The sequence below is a fragment of the Bubalus kerabau genome, chromosome 17 (genome assembly GCF_029407905.1).
Source record: "Bubalus kerabau isolate K-KA32 ecotype Philippines breed swamp buffalo chromosome 17, PCC_UOA_SB_1v2, whole genome shotgun sequence".
Lineage (NCBI taxonomy): Eukaryota > Metazoa > Chordata > Mammalia > Artiodactyla > Bovidae > Bubalus > Bubalus kerabau.
Genome location: NC_073640.1, coordinates 17,573,116 through 17,585,845, shown reverse-complemented (window position 1 = coordinate 17,585,845; position 12,730 = coordinate 17,573,116). Strand labels below are relative to the sequence as shown.

The window sequence follows — 12,730 nt, the reverse complement described above, 5'->3', positions numbered from 1 at the left end:
CCAGATGACTGCTGCGGGAGAGGATGTGTGGAGACTGGTCTGTAAAACACTGAGCGCAAGCCCACTCCAGGGTCCGCGCTCACAATCTTACTGTTTACGTATTATATGCACATCGTGCACTACTCTGGGGCTTCCCTGATGGCTTAGCTGGTAAGGAATACGCCTGCAATGCAGGAGACACCCGGTTTGATCCCCGGGTTGACAAGATCCCCTGGAGAAGGGAAAGGCCTCCCACTCCAGTATTCTGGCCTAGAGAATTCCATGGACTGTCGCAGAGTTGGACACGACCGAGCAACTTTCACAGGCACTATTTTAAAATGTCTCTGTGTCCTTTGGGACTTGACCTTGGCATGATTAGTGCTTGGTTGGTGGAGGTCTGGTATGCTCACAGATGCATCACCTTTGGCTCCAGCTAAGCCCTTAAATACGTAGATTCTATGTTGCTGTTTATCAGTTAGTCATGTCCAACTCTTACAACCCCCTGAACTGCAGCCCGTCAGGTTCCTCTGCCCATAGGATTTCCCAGGCAAGAATACTGGAGTGGGTTGCCATTTCCTTCTCCAGGGATCTTCCCAACCCAGGGATCAAACCCAAGTCTCCTGCATTGGCAGGAGGATTCTTTACCCGCTGAGCCACCTAGGAAGCCCTTGTAGATTCTGTGGAATAGCTCAATACTTTATTTTTATTTTTCACCATGCTGGGCCTTTGTGGCTGTGAAAGGGCTTTCTCTAGTTGTGTTGAGTACAGTCCAATCTCTAGTTGCATTGCATGGGCTTCTCATTGCAGTGGCTCCTCTTGTTGCAGAGCACACACTCTAGGCAAGAGGGCTTCAGTAGTTGTGGCACACAGGCTTAGTTGCCGTGAGGCATGTGGAGTCTCCCCAGACCAGGGATCGAACCTGCATCCCCGGCATTGGCAGGTGGATTCTTAACCACTGGACCACTGGGGAAGCACATCCGAAGAGTTTTTGTTTACGTGGGTTGTGTCTATGGATATTTACCATATTCTTATCAGAACTGAGAAATACAAGAAAGTACACTAGTCAGTGTCAGCAGAACATGGTTGTCCTGCGTCATGGACGTGCACTCAGGAGGAGAGCGAAACAGAGACCCAACCTATAGTACCATCAGGAAGAGAGCTGAACTTTGCCAACACCCACAGAGGGTCTTGTGCACCTCCCCCAGGACTCTCTGGAACCTCACTTGCAAGCTAGTGGTCTAAGTCAAACATGGCAATTCTGATGTAACTAGAATTATTTTCCACCAAACACATCTATGAGCATCATACATTTAAGAAGGGAACTTGGATTCGAGATTATTCTTTGGATGGACCTAGAGACTATCTCATGAAGTGAAGTCAGAGACAGAAAAATATATGATACCACTTACATGTGGAATGTAAAATATGACACAAATGAACTTATTTATAAAACAGAAATAGACTCACAGACATAGAGAAACAGACTTATGGTTACCAAAGGGTTTGGGGGGAGGGTGAGACAAATTAGGAGTTTGGGATTAACATATACACACTACTGTATAAAATACCTTGTAATAACTTATAATGGAAAAGAATCTGAAAAAGAACATGCATATATATGTATATTTGAATAACTTTGCTGTACATTTGAAACTAACAAAACATTATAAATTATATTTCAATTGAAAAAAAAAAAAAGACCATTAAAAAACATTGTTCCTTTGGACCTCTCTCCAGCTAAGTACCAAGGGACAATTTGGGGAATTTGTTTTTCATATAAAGTCTTTACTGAATTCAGCATTAGTAAAACGGTCTGAATTTACCACCCTGGAAAAAAAGCATTGTAGTTAGTTGAGTAACTGGCACTAGCCAGAGGACTGCTGTCCCAACCACTGTCAGCAGCAGAGCTCAGTTGTGTCCCCAGGGGCAGCTTTCTATGGATGGCGAGGAACACAGAGATGTCTGTGGCTTTCTCAGAAGTCCAAGGAGGGGGCTGCAGGCGGGTATCATGCCACTGACTGAATGTGGCTGCCTGAGAAAGCTTCTGGCACATCCTTCTCCAGTTACATTATCACAAGATGGTGTGTCAAGTCCTGACTATCTGACTGTGAAAGTGTCAACACATTTGTGTGTGTGTGTGTGTGTGTGTGTGTGTGTTTGAGGCTGTAATGTTGTCCAGCACACATATCCGGCATCCAATCATTTGCTGAATGAGCATGCGTCCGTCTCCCAACTGAACAAGGCCCTCGCCTTCTGCAGGTGGAAATTCATTGTGCAAGTGTAGGACAGTGTGATTAGGGAATGTCTTAGGAAGACTTATTTTTACTCTCAGTCTTCTAGTTGGATTTGTGATGAATTGATTAAAGAAAAAATTACATCATCATATTTTGACTCTTGACATCAAAACTTGTAGGACTACAGGAAAAGTATTGGGTGGAGAGTTTTAAAAATTGGGGGGTGTTCTGATGGCCCCAAGTTCAGGGGCCACAGGAATATCTGAATCCTGCTTTCTGCCACAGTTCCTCCTCCTCTTGAGGTCTGGGGGACAATACAACACAAAGCTCAGAGAACGAAATGGCAACCCACTCCAGTACACTTGCCTGGAAAATCCCATGGTTGGACACAACTGAGCAACACAGAGCTATGGTAACTGGAAAGTGAAACGTGTAATAATTTACTGTGAAATGAACCTGGGTTCCAGATTCTAATGCTGAGAATGCTAGCAAGCTGGGGTCGAGCACAGGGCTGAGGCTGGGCCAGTTGGGCCCAAACCCAGATGCCAGTTCTTAACACAGGGCCCCAGGGAAAAAGAAGAAGGGAGGGGCCAGGCTGTGGGCCTGCTCTGACCACTCTGCAATGGAGGGAGGAGTTCCACTGGGCACAGCAGCCGCCAGTCTCCCAGGCCACACATGGCATGGGGTGTGGGTGGCTGGTGAGTGTGGAAAGGTGATTGGTGCCTTCACTCAGGGAAGAGCCAGGTAGGATGCATCATTTCTTCTCTGGGAGGGCACCCGGCATCACTGGGGGAGCCATGGACTGACTGGCTTGTGTCTGGTCAACTATGAGCTCCACTGGGTTCCAGAGACACAGACACACTGGAACATGAGTGCCTTTGGCAGGAACCTGGTTTTGTTCGTGGCTCAGTACACAGATCCCAGGTCAGTTCCTGGCAAACATAGGCCTGAATAACTGTTTGCAAGGTGAACCTAGGAGCTTTGGGTTGAGGGGTGGACAGGGAGGTATGGGCTCTGGTGCATATACTCAGACAGCAGTATGCGAGATGGCCAACCACAGGTGCTGCTGGGGCCAGGCCTTCCTGACTGAGCTTGGGGATGCTCTGGGCTTCTCCCAGAGCTTCTGGGCCAGAACCTTGAGGTGAGCCCAGGTAACTGCTGAAGGAAAGCAGACTTCACAGGCAAGGGCTGGAGAACTGCCCTTTAGGGATCAAGGTCAGGAATTTGTAGATCTGATGTTTTGCTTGGCTGCACAACGTTTGACAAATTGTTGAACTCTTATTGAAATGTCCTCTTCTTGAAACGTCCAATCAGAATTTATTTTCCAATAAAAAACTAGAAGATGTGGCAATGCTGGCTCTGGCAGGCCCCTTCCAACCCCCTAGCCCAGCAGGCAGTTGGCTCCTGACCCCTGTCCCACCACCCTGCCATTGTCCACCTTCTCTAGGTCCCCATCACTCCTCCTGCGTCTTTTCTCTGGAACCACTGCGACAGCTTTCCTGCTAGCCCCGTCAAGTTCGCACTGTTTTGGCAGTTGCTGCATCTGAGCCCTTCACTGCAGGCGCTACTTGCAGGCTGAGATCCAGCCCTGTGCCTGGAGGCCTCCAGGGGTCTGGCCACCTCTCTGCTGCTGTCCCCCTAGTATTCTATGAGGAGGCCCAAGCATCTCAGACTTAACTGTATAAAATTAAATTCCCAGTTTTGTGACCCAGACCTATTCCTCCCCTTCTTTCCAGCCAATGTTGACTGCATCCCAGACCTGCCTCTTTCTCTCACAGCTCACAAAATCATGCCTACTCTATCTTCAAAACACACCCCAGATGCCACTGTCTCACCAGTCTGGACATCACTGTCACCTCCTCCATGCTCCCATCATCTCCAGAGTGACCCTTTCCACAGTGGGGCCTCTCACCTTCCTGAGACTCTCTGTGGTTTAGTTTTCATTCAGAGTGAAATTTCAACTCTGAATCGAGACTCTTACCAGCCACTTGCCTCATCTCATTTGCTCCATCTTTGCTCTGTGGTTGCTGAGGCTCCTTCCTCTGAGTCCTGGGGTGCTCTTCACCAATCCACATGCCTTGCTTCTTTTGTGATTCAGCTCAAAGGTGATCTAATCTGAGCCCCCCACTACCCCATATTTAATACAGGCCTTAGAATTGTGCTGGTCTTCCCTCGTGGCTCATAAGGTAAAGAATCTATCTGCAATGAAGGCAAACACAGGTTTAATCCCTGTGTCGGGAAGATCTCTTGGAGAAGGGCAAGGCAACCCACTCCATTATTCTTGCCTGGAGAATCCCATGGACAGAGGAGCCTGGTGGGCTATATAGTCCATGGGGTCACAAAGAGTCGGACACAACTGAGGGACTAACATTCATTTTTTCACTTTTAGAATTGTTCCAGGCACATAGTAGGCACTCAAAAGCCCTCAGTGTGCTTTGAATAAATGAGTGCTGTCCCTCGAGCCACCAGGCCTCTCTCTACCTAAAGGAGATGGCTTAGGCTGCCCCTTTGCCCAGGGTGGTCCAACAGAAGTGGAATGCAGCCAGGATGTCATTTAAAATTCCCAAGTGGCTACAATTAAAAAGAAAAAAGAAGATTTAATTAATTTTAACACTATATTTTAATGCAATTGTCCCAAACACTATCATTTTCACATGTAGTAGGGCTTCCCTGGTTGTTCAAAGAATCTGCCTGTAGTGCAGGAGATGTGGGTTCTATCCCTAGGTTGGGAAGATCCTTTGGAGCAGGGCATGGCATGGCAACTCATTGCAGTATTCTTGCCTGGAGAATCCCATGGATTGAGGAGCCTGGTGGGCTACAGTTCATAGGGTTGCAAAGGGGGAGTGACTAAGCACACACACATGTAAAAAATACAAAGATTTACTTTTTTACATTTTACATTCTTTTCTTCACACCACACCTTTGAAACCCGATATTTTATATTCACAGCACATGTCAACCTGGACTTGCCACATTTCTAGTGCTTGTCACATGTGGCTAGAAGCCACCTTACTGGATATTCTCCACCACGTCTTACTCATACTTCTTCTTCAGCCTTCTGGCAGCACCTTAAGTGTCAAGCCACAGCTCAGACTAGACCTGATTTTCACTCAGTATTCCTTCATAACTCCCTATACTTTTCTTTCAAAGCACTTATCACAGCCTGTAATTAGGTACTTGTATTCAACGAAGGTGTGTCTTCCTTCCATGGTGAGAAACCACATGCTGGTAGATAGAGTTGCTGTTTCAGTTCGTTTCCAGTGCCTGATTTAGTGCCTGGCTGGTAACAGACACTCAGTAAACATTTGTGAATTAATGTGTTCAAAGGTTTCATTCTTTCCTTTTCTCTGCACTTCTTTTCGCTACTGTATATTTTTATCCATAGCTTCTGCTTCTGTGGAACGTCACTTTGTTTTCGCTTTAGTATGTTCTCAGATTACTTCTAGGCAAACTGCCTCCTTATTCATATTTCCTAATTTTAATTCCCTATTTGATTGAAGTCAGTGTTTTTCTCTTTGGCCCCGCCGCGCGGCTGGAAGGATCTTCGTTTCCTTTAAAAAAACAGATGTGAGAGGCGACTCGGTCGGTGGACGGTGGTCAAGCGTCCCTGTGCGAGCGGCAGGTGCAACCAGAGCAGAATGGTCTGGATGTGAGCTGACAGAGCACCAACTGCCCCTACCCGGCCCTGAACTCGCGGGCGCACCTCCCTACCAGTGTGCGTTCCGCGACACCGCGCCTTCTACCGCCTTCCGCCCAGACCCTTTCCCGACCGTTCCCTTCGCCGCTTCCGGCACTTGGAAAGGCCAATCGTCATGTTCGAGGCCAAAAGACCCGCCCCCTGTGCGAAACACGTAGCCAATCCAGCTTCTCGCTACCTCGGCGACTCTTGCGCCTGGGCGCACGACCTTGTCCAATCCGACCCCTGACGTCCTTCTGGTCCCGCCACAGCCCGTCCTACAAACTGTCAATCTCGCCGTCTCCCTTGGTCCCATGCGCACTTCCTTCCCGACGCCGTGACGTAAGCAGCCCTGTGCCCGAATTCGGCGGACCAATGGTGGTGGCGGATACGGCGGGCCAATGGGAGGTAACGTCTCATGCTGCCGGCGCCGCCGCAGCCGCCGCCGGGTCCCGGAGCCAGAGGCCGCCCGAGCCGGAGCGCGATGGAGCGAGGGCCCCAAGCGGGGAGGCGCCGCCGAGCGCGCGGCCCGACGCCCCCTCAGTGAGAGCCAGACTGCCGCGGCGCCGCCCGAGGGCGGGCTCGTCTGCGCCTGCCTCGCCGGCGCTCGGAGCCCGCGCCGCCTTCCCGCTCGGGCCGCGGGCCGGTGACGGGCCGGGGCTGCATGGCCTCGCCCGCGCGCCGCCGCTGAGCCGCGGGCCAGAGCCGGAGTCGGAGCCGGAGCCGGTGAGAGCCGCGGCCGCGCAGGGATCGGGACGGGCGTGGGGCGGCCTCGCGGCCTGCAGGCCTTGCGCGCCGGGCGGAGCAGAGCGGCGGGCTCCTGCGGGCCTGGGGTCCAGGGTCCGGGGCAGTGGTGACGGCGCTCTGGGTCTCCGGGCGGACTTGTGCGGGGATTCAGGTGGGCCTGTGGGAGGCAGCCGGCGGGTCGACGGTGGTCTTCGGGCGGACTTGGGGGTCGGGGACCGACGAGGCGCTCCAGGCTGACCTGAGGGGCAGGCGAGGGCTAGGTGGTCTCGGGGTGGGCCCAGAGGGCCGACGAGGGGCTCTTGGCGGGCCTGGAGCCTTGGTTGGGGGGGGGGGGCTACAGGAGTCCTGGGCAGCCTTGAGGGGTAGAGGATGGACTGTGGGCGGGCAGGGGCCGACGGGGGTCTTCAGGGGTTCTGAGGAGCCGACAGGGGTTCGGGGCAGGCCTGAGGGGGGGGGGCCGTAGGCGGCTGAGGGTGGGCTCTGGGTGAGCCTGCGAAGCCCGAGGGACCGACGGGGCGCTTCGGCTGGGCCTGGGGACCTGGGGGTCCCGGGGCAGCGCGAGGGGCAGATGGGGGGGCCGTTGGGCGTTCCAGGCGGGCCTGGGGGGCCCAGGCAACCTTGAAAGGCCGGCCCAGAGCTGCGGAGGGCCCTGGGCACCTGGAGAGCGGGGCGCCGACCTCTGACCCGCGGGAGGGGCGTATTCGTGGTGTGGGCTGTAGTTGTTATTCCCAGCGTCCCTATTATTATCGCTGTTTTGAAATGGGAGCAGGCGGCTTCGGTCTCCAAGCCGGAGGGGGCGGGAGAGCCGGGGCCCTGGAGGGAGAGGGGGCGCTGGGGCCGCGGGAGGCGCGTGGGCCCGCGGAGGGGCAGGAATGCGGGGCAGCGGCGCGGGGGTGTTTCGGGGGGAGGGTAGGCGGGACTGGGGGCGGGTGGGAGGGAAGCGGCGGCGGCGGCTGCACCAGCAGCAGCCCTTGGCCTCAAGGAACAATGTGAGACGTTGCCTGAAATGTTAATTTCCGTTCCTCATTTCATCATCCCCTGGCAGGGCGGTAGCTGTGAGAGAGAGTGTGTGTGTGTGTGTGTATGTGTATGTGTGAGTGTGTATGTGTGAGTGTGTATGTAGGGTTGGCCCTGCCACATGGTTTCAGTCCCCTCTCAAAGAGGGATTGTGTTGAGTCTTGTATCGTTGGCATTTTGCGGGGAGTCTTAATTTTTCTTGGGGGCTGCTCTTTTCGTGGTGTCCTGTCAAGCTTTTCTGCTTCTGTTGTGTTTCCTATCCCAACTTCCGAAGAGTTTTGGAAGAGGCTTTTGGAAGATTAAGCTGGCCTAAGAGGGCTCCGTGCTCTCAGAACCATTTTCTTTCTAGCAGTTCAGATGCAACAGGCTTAGGTTTCATGGTTTCTGTAGGCTTTGAGAAGCTTTATATTCGTTTGCAAGAATTTCTCCATAGTCAAATTTCAGACTTTTTATGGTGAGAGGGTCTTCTGAAGTGACTTGCGCAATATCCTTCACATTCCTTCTCCACTGAGGAGTGAGAGTGTATGCAGTTGTTGAATTGCAAAACTTAAGACTTCTGATCCTTTGGTGGTGGTGGGGGGTGGTGATGAAATGCTCTTAGCCAAAAGATGTAAGATGATTCTGCTTGTGGAAAAAGTGCCATTGAAACAGTTACTATTTTTGGTTCCTGCAGACCCAGTCAATGGCATAACTTGGATAGTTCTAAATCAGAGACCCTGAGACGGCATTTGCTCTCTGGAGGACCTTGATTGCTCTTCCTCAGTGTTGCCATCCTGGAGGACCTGAGTTCTGTTTGTGTCTTTTGAGGATGATTGCACAAGTACTCTGGTATTACTTTGAAACTGTCGTTAGAGAAGAAAAAGGGAACACATCTTGCTCAACCTAGATTGTGACCCTTGGTCCCCCGCCCTCCATTCAGCTGTTGTCCGCCCTCTGTGGTGTCACGCTCAGGAGCAGGCTCGCCTTTGATAGGCTGGCTCTCTGGACAGAGGAAACAAAGACCAAGTTGCTGTGACATTTTCCTCTGTTCTTTGTGCGTGCCTCCTGAGTTAGTTAAAAAGCTGCCCAAAGATAGTGCCAAATTTGACCCAGATTTGGAACTTGGAAAAGGTCTTTTTCTTCTAAGTTGTTTTTTTTTTTAATTGTGGGAAAATGTGCATAACAGGATTTACCAGAAGTTTGTTTTTAAAGGTGTCATGTAATCGTGAATTCCTCCTTTGCAGTTGTGCTTCTGGGTTGCCACTCTTGGATGTTTTTCTCTGGGTGTGCTGCGGGCCTGGCCGTGATAATCACACCGCACAGCAGGCCTTTCATCTCTCCAAACCAGATGGGCTGCTTGGGACCAGTGGCTGTCATCTCAGCTCTAATTACAGTGTTGATACAGTGGCAAGTAGAACTTTCTACACATAGACTTAAAGAAACTATGGTATTTGTATTGAAGAGTATTTGTCAAGATGCTTTGTGATCCTTGAGTTTTTAAGTACATTTGACATAGTAAGGTTCCATTTCATCCAGTATGAGAGAGGAGTTACTTTGCATAGGGTGGCATTGAGCCCATCATCAATTAAATAACATAATTAGAGAGTGTCAGTAAATGCCGGTTCAGGGCATAATCGTCATTTGTTGCCAAAATAAGTGTTTTGATCTGTCCATTATCCTGTGTAAGTCCCTTCATGTCTCAAATGAAAGTGTAATGGATGAACTTCCTTTAATAGCAAGATACTCACGAGTCAATAGTGAGACTGAAGCTGCACGGCTCGGCTGGCCGCGCACCAGGTCAGTTCACTATTGTTCAGTCAGTGCTCTGTGGGGATCGAGCTCGGCCATTTGGTAAACCTAACGCAAAAAATAAGTGAACACAAATAACTGAAAGTTAAACTGTCTTGAAATGTTTTCATATGTGTTCTCTTAATTTGAATTTCAAATGGAATTTCTTTGCAGTTCAACTTTTCCAGTTTTATCTTAAAGCTATACAGAAAAAAAAAAAGAGGTCAATCCCCGGCACCTGGAATGCAGGCAGTTAGAAAGCCTTTTTAAAAAGGCTTAGGAAAGGATCCACTTTAACATCTACTTTGTTAATTCTGATAGAGATGTTTCTATTCCAAGTGGTTTTGTTGTTGTTGTTTGGTGGATGTAATTCTTGATATCTTTTAAGCCAGAGTCAGGCTCAGCTGTGTACATAAATATATGTTTTTGTTAGCATTCTTCTGTGCTTTTCTTAACTCCCATTCTTCCCTCTCCATATTTAAAATTTTCTTCAAATTCACCTTTGGACCAAATAGGTTTTTTTTTTTTAATATATGACTGTTCTGGGCCTTCATTGCTATGTGGACTTTTTCTCCAGTTGCAGTTCAAGCACTTCCCATTGCATTGGCTTCTCTTGTTGTGGGGCCCTGACTTCAGTAGTTGCGGCATGTGGGCTCAGTAGTTGTGGTGCAGGGGCTTAGTTGCTCCTTGGCTCTTGGGATCTCTCTGGACCAGGGGTGACATGTCTCCTGCATTGGCAGGCTGATTTTTTACCACTGAGCCACCAGGGAAGGCCAAATAGTGTTTTATTTATTTAGTGTTTTATGTATATGCTAGAACTACAAGCATTTTTAAGAAAAGTGTCCCAGATGATTATTAATCAGTCTAACCCTGATTGTGTGACTGCCCCCGGCCCGCGGCCCCCCCCCCCCCCCCCCTCAGGTCTTTTCAACTCCTGATGCTTTGGCTCCATTGGCCTTTCATTTCCTGGATGACCCTCTGCCTGGACTAGGGTCTTGCTGAGTATCCATTATTGTCTCCTTTGCAAATCTTCACTACTTGCCCCCACCCCAAAACCTCTAAGATAACCCCTGCTCAGCCTTTGGGTCTTAGTTATATATGCTTCCTCATAGAGTCTTCTTATAACCCCACCTTGTAATAGCCATGTAGAACTTGACAGTTGATCAGATGTGATTGGTTTGTACGTGCCCCGTGATAGCAGGGCTGTAAGCTTAATAAAGGTAGGCATGGTCTCTTTGTCATCAGAGTTGCAGGCTAGGAAGGACCATGGTCATAGAATTGCCTCAAGAAGTATTTGTTGAACTGTTCAAAGACTGTGTATGGAAGTATTTGAGTAATTTTGAAAGGATAAACTTAGGATTATGAACATTTATTTGACTAGAAATTATGCTATGTACATTTTAGCTGTTTTCCCATTTGTTATCATTACAAGTTTACCTTTACAATTTAGAGGAAGGTGTTGAGCATGGCTTTTACAGTTGGCACAAAACAAGAGACAAAAGAAAATGTCCATAATTGAAGGCGGGTTCTCTTTGTGGAAGAAGAAGAATGTTCTCTGTGAAAGCAGTTTTGGTAGGACTGCTGTGTTGGGGCCACAGTCAGGCTGGCCAGGTGTATTTTGCTGCTGGTGCTGGTCGTGTGTCGTGTCAACAGTGGGTTAGTGTCATAGTGGAGTCCCTTGAAAGGTTTAGCGTTTTTTGATTTAGTTTTTAACTTCCTGAGCAGTTGTAATAAAAAAGGCCAAAGCAATATACATTCTCCAGAATGGAGGCAGCCCCCTTTACGTTATCCCTTATCCCCCTGCTCAGTTTTGGTATTTTAATGGAAAAAAAAATCTCTTTGGGGAGAAGTTCACGAAAATAGGGTTGTGTGTGGTTTATGTTTTCTAAAGTTTAAAAAATGAACCTGTTATGTACTTGGGAAAAGGTTGTTATTGAAAACCCGAATTGTGGACATAATTTGGGTGATAAAGACTTGAGTTCTTGGTTTAGATAACAGTAGGTTTAGGTTTGTGTGGTTTTAACATTTTAGGTGAGGGGGATTGGTTGTTTTTGAAACTAAAGACATCATTCTAGAACTTGAGAAAACCATCCGTTCCAACTATGATCCTTTGAGTAAACAGTTAAGGGGGTTTTCAGTGTAAAAATACAAGAAGTCTGGCTTATTAATATAGCTCAGATATTTCAAGGGCTGAAATGACTGAAAGTCCTGTTGTAGGGGTACGGCTTCTGGGAAGCCCACCCCAGCCAGGATCGAGGTGAGCAGTGCTGTCTGAGTTACAGAGTGCCTGCTGGCTGGGCGAGACCCGCATGTCCAGTCCTGCCCTTGGCATCTGTGCAGTGAATTATTTATTATCCTAAAAATCTGTAGGTGTTCTTTTTCCACTTGTAAAGAAACCAGTGTGCACCTCATCATGACATAACGTTGGCCTTTTCTCAACTAAAAACATTTTTGATCACTTAGATTGAAAAAGAAGTGTTTTTTTGGTCAAGGTTAACTAAAATTCATAAAATCCTTCCTTCTCCAGCCACTTGTTCAGCTAAAAAAGGTGACCTTTAAGAAGGGCTGGGATTGAAATTTAATTTGTAAATGCCTAATAACTTTCTGATATCAGAGATTATTTTTCATCTAAAATGCAGCAAGTAGATTGTCCTCAGCTCGTCAGTAGAGAGTGTCCCGTCCTCTTCCCCTTCCAGTGGTCGTCTTCAGACCCAGAATGTGAATGTGCTGGAATAATGAACGTTTCTAAATAATGAGGACATTGCGGGAAGGTGCTTGGTTCATAAGGTTTGGGCTAAAGTTACAGTGTTTTTGTTTTTTCTTTTTTACTTCATTCATATCCAGCAAAATAAAACTTTCATTTAATTCAGGGTGAAAATGTAGACTTGAAGATATTATGGCTATATTGTGTAAACTTACCTAAAACAGAGAGCATGAGAAATACAATGGAGAACCTTATTACTCTTAAGAAATTAAGCCTTGCTAGTGTGTTTCTAAATGTGGTTTTACATCCTGTAAAACAGGAAGTAAAAATAAAAACTCAACAAAACCCCAAGACACCACTCTTGAAGGAATTAACTAAAAAAAAAAATTACTAAAACGCCTGACTAATTAAAGGATTTGCAGAACATTTTATAAGAAATCCTGTCCTTTTGGATTGCCTTAGGGGTTGGAAATTGTAGCCCTCAAGGTGATTATGTTTTCAAGGAATTTCTAGACTTTGTGAATTCTTTCTTTGCCAGAGTTGTATGATTGGCTCCTAATATATTTAACTTTAGCTTACCTACATAGATATTTCCATTATCTTTAG

The 12,730-nt window shown here is 48.1% G+C and overlaps 1 protein-coding gene across 10 annotated transcripts in view; it reads left to right on the top strand.

Moving 5' to 3' along the window:
• Window positions 1-6,197: 6,197 nt before the first annotated feature.
• ANKRD11 (ankyrin repeat domain containing 11) overlaps window positions 6,198-12,730 on the top strand; it is a 119,261-nt gene continuing 112,728 nt past the window's right edge. For 8 of the 10 annotated variants that reach the window (XM_055553142.1, XM_055553157.1, XM_055553146.1 and 5 more), the window contains exon 1: window positions 6,339-6,615. The gene's annotated coding sequence lies outside the window, so the exon portion shown is untranslated. Of the gene's footprint in view, window positions 6,298-6,338; window positions 6,616-12,730 lie in introns of those variants that run through there. The other 2 variants (XM_055553144.1, XM_055553152.1) reach the window with 1 other exon arrangement.